The sequence below is a fragment of the Quercus suber genome, unplaced genomic scaffold (assembly GCF_002906115.3).
Source record: "Quercus suber isolate HL8 unplaced genomic scaffold, Cork oak 2.0 scaffold_168, whole genome shotgun sequence".
In the NCBI taxonomy this organism is placed as follows: Eukaryota; Viridiplantae; Streptophyta; class Magnoliopsida; order Fagales; family Fagaceae; genus Quercus; species Quercus suber.
The window spans coordinates 254,544-262,010 of record NW_027069628.1 but is presented as its reverse complement, the minus strand read 5'-3'; the positions used below and the strand labels follow the sequence as shown (position 1 = coordinate 262,010).

The 7,467-nt window shown below is 27.8% G+C and overlaps 1 long non-coding RNA gene across 1 annotated transcript; it reads right to left on the bottom strand.

Annotated features, from left to right (window-relative positions):
- Window positions 1-4,298: 4,298 nt before the first annotated feature.
- Window positions 4,299-7,003, bottom strand: LOC136069404 (uncharacterized). The gene is made up of 3 exons (XR_010630636.1): window positions 6,950-7,003; window positions 5,095-5,155; window positions 4,299-4,583 (listed from the first exon to the last, which is right to left on the bottom strand). It is a non-coding gene; the product is annotated as an uncharacterized LOC136069404 (long non-coding RNA).
- Between the last annotated feature and the right edge of the window lie 464 nt (window positions 7,004-7,467).

The following is a 7,467-nucleotide window of genomic DNA, read 5'->3' as shown; positions in this document are numbered from 1 at the left end:
GGGGGGGGGGGGGGGGGGGGGGGGGGGAAGCTAAAGAATCGGCAATGGCAATGGTATAGAAAAATGGAAGAGGTGAGGTTATGGGTTGGGTTAGGATTAATTTTAAGAAAATGTATACCCCTTATTTGGTTGGAATTTTTGAAGAATGGGGACCAAACTAAAACCAACTTGATTTCTTGAAAAATTAGACCAAATTGGCTTTTGGTCTGATTCTAGTTGATTGGTCCGGTTTTTAATTTTCGCTACCTTGGCTAAATGTGGGATACTTCATTGTTGTTTTACTACTAGACCTATATGGCTTCCGCTGATATGTACTACCAAACATACTAGTTTATTTCCTCCAAAAAAAAAAAAAAAAAAAAAAAAACTAGCTTATTGATTTTTTTTTTTTAAATGTGGAACATTCATTATTCTATTTATCTCACCATTCAATATACATTATTTTGTTTTAACTTATCATTAAACCCATGCTATTCTAATCTTCACTTTACTACTAAATAAAATAAAAATTCATTTATTATTCACACTCTCTTTCTTGGACTTTGGGCTTTGTTTCTTGTAGTTTTAGAAGTGTACTAAAAGCAATTGGTTTTCTTTGAATCAATGTCAAGTTTCTGGGTGTAACTCCTAAAAGCAAAGAGTAATGCTAGGGATATATGAAAGGGAAATGCTAATGAGGAAATTGTTAATAATCCATTTAAAGAAAATTTTTATAAAAAAAGAAAAAAAACAATTAATATTTTGATAGCTTTTTTCTTATTCTGTTTCCGTTCTTTTCTTATTCTTTTTCCATTGAAGGGGTTTGTCCAGTCAACTATTATGGCGGAGGAGGTGATTGAGAGTTTGGGAGTATGAAACTTACCACGGAGGAGGAAGAAACTATTACGATACCTGAGGAGGCCAGGCTGCCTGAGATCGAAAGTTGTACTCTAAATTTAGTTGGCAAATTTCTAACCTGCAAAACTTTTAATAAACGGGCTGCATTGGCTATGATAAGGAGAGTATGGGGATTGCAGTCCGGTTTTATATATATATTTTTTTTTTTGCTGTCCTTTTGATTTTGATAATTTGCCTTGTGGAAATCAGAAACACAATAATCAAAAAAAGGGTAAGAAAGTTTCTAATCAACACAACTAATTTTTAACTAAGGGTTTGTTTGGGAACCACTTATTTTGTTGAAACTGAAAACTTTTTACTGAAAGTACTATAGATAAAAGTAAAAGTTAACTGAAATAGTACAGTAAGACTCATGAATAGTACTAAAAAGTGCAGTAGGGCCTATGAATAGTAGTAAAAATAAGCTGAATAATAAAATAAGCTGGTTTTTTAATTTGGAACCAAATGCACACTAAAATGGGGGAATTGGTTCCACAATGGGAAGATCAGACAAGAAATCAAAGCCAAAGATTACAGAAAAACACACTTTCATATATAGAAATCAGTTGCCCAAGGTACATATGGCTATTCTAAGGGAAGATACAAGTTTTTCTCCCACTATTTTCTAGATCCCCTTGCTTGTTGGTGGCCTTTTTCTTTTATACTTCTCCTTCCTCCTTTCTAGTTGTTCCTCTCCCAGTTGGATTTGTGGAGATACTTGTCATATTAGACTCCCCTTCTATCGTTTCTTGATCATGAAGTCCGACTATTGGGGTGTTTTTATTGTTCAGGCTAATTATTCAGCATTTAATGTGGCTGACATTAGGTAGAAAGAGTTTTTTAATACAGAGGTGACTGTTGCATTGAGCTTTGCATTTTCTTCTTCATGCTCTTCGGGAAGATAACTAAAGCGATATTTTCGGTGAACCAATTAGCAGCTTCTTGGGTGGATTATTTAACCTCGAGATGACTAGGCTCCTTGGTTTACCTCGGTAATAAGCCTAGACAGCCTCTCTTCTTCTGGCCGTTGGCTATCCTATATTTACATGTGGGTTGGGCCCGTTCCGTGGTGGTTCTTGGGGATACTCTCCTCGAATCAAGGTCCATGGGGCTAACTTATTCCAATTCCCCACATGCCTCCTATCATATATCATAAATATCATATATTTAAAAGCAAAGCCAAATTTTTTTTTCTTAAATAATTTGCCTCCTTTCAAAGCTCAAGTTTTAGCCACCCCTTTCAATTTATTTATTAATTACAAAATTTTACCATTAGGGAAATGTTTTCAACTATTTTTATTTCATAATTTGTTTCTATTTGTTTCATGGTTTGTTCTTGAAAAAGTTTTTCGAGAAAGACTTATTTTTGTTAGAAAGTCAACAAGTAACAATGTTGACTTTAATTTTTGTTACTGATTTAAGATCCCATTTTTTTAATTTAATTTATTTTTCGGGGACAAATTTGGTTCTTTGGGTAGAAGGATTTTTGTGGGATGGAACCGTTCTAAATGCACATCAAAATAGGTGGGGTTTGAGTAGCATAAGTAAGGGAGGTTTTGTAGAAGGCAAAAGTGCAAGGTTTCGATTAAATTATTTGCTCAATTGATGACAGAGAGGTGAGAGAGATATTTATGAGAAATAAAATGCTAACGGATGCCCTTAGGACAATGATTAATAATCCATTTAAAGTATTTCAAAAAAATAATTCATTTAAAATAAAATTTTATTATAAAAGAAAAAAAATTAATGTTTTGACAGCTTTTTTCATTTTCTATAAGAGTGGTGTCAAAACTTTTCTAAAATGAATTGTTAACCATTACTCTAAGAGCACCCATTAGCATAACCCTTGCATTAAGGTTGGCAAATAGCAACTATGAAGGAAGACATTTAAAGCTTGCTAGCTTGGGGAATGTAGTGCATTTTTTTTTTAAATATAGTAACTATAGTGCTCAATAGTTTTCCTATTTTCAAGATTTATAAAAAACTTATAAAAAATATTCATAACTATAATCGAAGATTTAATGGTATTTACTCTGAGGTTGGTAATTATTATCTTCTCAAGGTTTGTAATTCCATATGTATTGAAACATGGATCGGTGATTATTTAAATGAAAATCTTATTTTGAAAATGGATTTTTTATTGTCGTTTTGTGATTTTATAATTTTCTAACTGAATAAATTTTTTTCACTTTTTTTAATGTGCAAGAAATTGTTCAAAATTTTTGTTTACTGTCCAGGTTTTATAGTATCATATTCGTTATATATACAAATATTAATAACAATATATACTATTTGTTATTATTAATAATCAATATAATGTTTTTAATAATAATAATAGTAATAACAATAATAAATTATAATTTACACAGTCTTATAAAATATTGGCAAAATTCTTCAATTTTTTTTTCTTTTTATTACATTTAATTTTTTTTTATGTGTAATTAATATTTATTAGGCCCTTATCAAAAAAAAAAAAAAAAACTCCTTGAAAGTGTAGTCCAATTTTTCTATTATTGCATAGAATTAACTCTCTCTCTCTCTCTCTCTCAAATTTTTGCTTTCTAAATAAAAATGACACAATGTATATTGTTAAATCTAAAAAGACTTTTTCAAGATCTTTTTCTCACAAGCTATCTCACAAGATATGTAATCCACACGTGTGAAGTTCATTTATACTACAAGAAAGAGCTCTAAGACCGTCTTATAAGACATCTTTTTCAACCCAAGACATGCGGTAGTAGAAATTTTAAGACTGTCTTATGAGATTTTTTTTTTTTTTTTTTTTTTTTGAGAATTAATCCACTAATTTGTAATATTTTTTAATAGGACATTAATTTATAAGTTGTATTAGTATCTAGCTTGTAGCGAAATTTATGAAAATCATGGTATTATATATAACTAGTCGCTAACCCGTGCGATGCACGAGATAGTTAAATAAAAGGAAAATTAAGGAACATCACGTTAAGGTAAAAGAATTAGTGAGAGACTGATTTGCCCACCAAGAATTTAAAAGAAAAAAATATTGATATAATAAAATCTAAGAAATTTAGAAATAGAAAATTGGGTTAAAAATATGCATATTATAGAAAGATTTTTATAAAATGTTAATACCATATATATATATCTTATATTGTCAATGTCCCACTGCACTGAAACCTACAAAGTAATTTACAATTCTTAAATTAAAAAAGCAAAATTCCCAAAAGTTATATATATACACACACTCAAAACATATATAAACTACAAAGATAAAAAAACAAATCTTATTTAGTCGTAGTAATAACAATATAAACAATTAAAAACATGGAACATTATCAAATTTATAACACATAATTCCATTATCTTTTACGTTGAATCCAAACAAATAATTAATTGAAATTAATTCAAACAAATAATTAATCAACCAAAAATAAAAGCTTTAATTAAGAAAACAAAAAATCACATGAACCCAAATAAAAATTCTCAATAAAGCAAAAACATATAAGGTAAAGAATTAAGATCAACCTACTAAAACGCAAATACCAAAAACCCCAAAACTTAAAGCTTCCAAATTTTATAGAATCCCCTAATTCTACTTCAAAACCAAACAAAACCCTTCAAATTCAAAAAATTCATACATAATATACCAAATAAAAATTTACCACACCTTTGGTTGGAAGACATGAGTTGCAGCTTTAATTTTTCTCCAAAAAATAGAGATGCTTTATCTGCCATATACAATATAAAATAATTATTAGAAATTTCAACCCAAAAACCAAAATATAGAGATTAACCCAAATACTTAGAAGAAAATAAATTCTAAACATAACAAAACAATAAGATATAATGAAAATTTCAGGCACATATGAAAGCAAATAAAAAAGACAAAACCTACATTTTTTTTTTTTACGTGAGTCTCTCTCCTTCTTATTTTTTTAATTTTAAAGTGAAGTTAAGTTTAGGGTTTTGAGATGGTAATTGCTAGGGTTTTAAGGAGAGAAGAGAGAGTCCTACTAGGAGTCTTAACAATATAAACAATTCAAAACATGGAATATTATCAAATTTATAACACCTAATTCCATTATCTTTTACGTTAAATCCAAACAAATAATTAATTGGAATTAATCCAAACAAATTATTAATCAACCAAAAGTCAAAGCTTTAATAAAAAAACAAAAAGTCACGTGAACCCAAATAAAAATTCTCAATAAAGCAAGAACATATAAAAATTTACCACACCTTGGATTGGAAGACATAGGTTGCAGCTTTGATTTTTCTCCAAAAAATAGAGATGTTTCATCTGCCATATAAAATATAAAATAATTATTAGAATTTCAACCCAAAAACCAAACCCATAAAAACACTATCAAAATATAGAGATTAACCCAAATACTTAGAAGAAAATCAATTATAAACATAATAAAACAATAAGATAGAATGAAAATTTCAGGCACATATGAAAGCAAATAAAAAAGACAAAACCTACGTTGTTGTTTTTTTTTTTTTTTTTTTACGAGTCTCTCTCCTTCTTATTTTTTTAATCTTAAAGTGAAGTTGAGTTTAGGGTTTTGAGATGGTAATTGCTAGGGTTTTAAGGAGAGAAGAAAGAAAAAGAAAATAGTGATGATGTGGAATTTTTTTTTGTAATTATTTAATTTTGGTATTTTTATGCAAAAAACGTTATTTTAGGTCTAGATGATTTATTTCCTTGTTTTTAGGTTCTTTTAATGTTTTTTAGGTCAAATTTGGTTCATATTATGGTTAGGTATTAATTAGGGCTTATTTTAGAATATATTTTCTTGTCCATCAAGTTTTATGGAGCCCTTAAATAGGCCTCCAAGTTTGTATACGTTTTTCAATATTATTGATATTAATAAAAATTCAAACTTTTGTTTATTGTTTTTCTGGTGTATTCTATATAAGATATAAAACCTAAAATAAAAAGAATCTAAAACAAAAAGAAAAAGAAAATAGTGATGATGTGGAAAATTATGCAAAAAACGTTATTTTAGGTCTAGGTGATTTATTTTCTTGTTTTTAGGTTCTTTTAATGTTTTTTAGGTCAAATTTGGTTCCTATTATGGTTAGGTATTAATTAGGGCTTATTTTAGAATATATTTTCTTGTCCATCAAGTTTTATGGAGCTCTTAAATAGGCCTCCAAGTTTGTATACGTTTTTCAATATTATTGATATTAATAAAAATTCAAACTTTTGTCTATTGTTTTTCTGGTGGATTCTATATAAGATATAAAACCTAAAATAAAAAGAATCTAAAATAAAATGAAAAAGAAAATAGTGATGATGTGGAAAATTATGAGAGCTTCAGAGGCTTCGGTTTTATATATATACTAGTCGCTAACCCGTGCGATGCACGGGATAGTTAAATAAAAGGACAATTAACCAACATCACGTTAAGGTAAAAGAATTAACGAGAGACTGATTTATCCACCAAGAATTTAAAAGAAAAAATATTGATATAATAAAATCTAAGAAACTTAGAAATAGAAAATTAGTTTAATAATATGCATATTATAGACATTTTGCTAGTTAGCGTTTTAAAAAAAAAAAAAAACTGTCATAATTAAATAAAATACAATGGGAATAAATATTTAACTTCTATACTTTTCTATAGTTTAGAAGTGTTGTCTAACGCAGAATGTTATTGGGTTGTAAGAAAGATTTTTATAAAATGTTAATACCATATATATATGCTTATATTGTCAATGTCTTACTGCAGGTGCATAGTTACTGAAACCTACAAAGTAATTTATAATTCTTAAATTAATAAACCAAAATTCCCAAAAGTTATATATATACATGCACTCAAAACTGATATAAACTACAAGATAAAAACAAATCTTATTTAGTTGTAATAATAACAATATAAATAATTCAAAACATGGAACATTATCAAATTTATAATACATAATTCCATTATCTTTTACGTTGAATCCAAACAAATAATTAATTGAAATTAATCCAAACAAATAATTAATCAACCAAAAATCAAAACTTTAATTAAGAAAACAAAAAATCACAGGAACCCAAATAAAAATTCTCAATAAAGCAAAAACATATAAAAATTTACCACACCTTGGGCTGGAAGACATATGTTGCAGTTTGATTTTTCTTCAAAAAATAGATATGCTTCATCCGCCATATACAATATAAAATAATTATTAGAATTTCAACCCAAAACCAAACCCATAAAAACACTATCAAAAATAAAGATTAACCCAAATACTTAGAAGAAATCAATTCTAAACATAATAAAACAATAAGATAGAATGAAAATTTCAGGCACATATGAAAGCAAATAAAAAAGATAAACCTACATTTTTTTAAAAAAATTTATTATTATTATTATTTTTTTACGTGAGTCTCTCTCCTTCTTATTTTTTTAATCTTAAAGTGAAGTTGAGTTTAGGTTTTGAGATGGTAATTGCTTTTTAAGAAGAGAAGAGAGAGTCCTACCCGGAGTCTCTCTCTTTCTTTCTTAATCCTAAAGTTTTTTTTTTTTTTGGTGAGTCCTTTAAAAAAAAAAAAAAAAAATTCTAATGTGTTATGTGAATTTTTTTTTTTTGAAACCTAAAGTGGGTCATTTTTTTTTT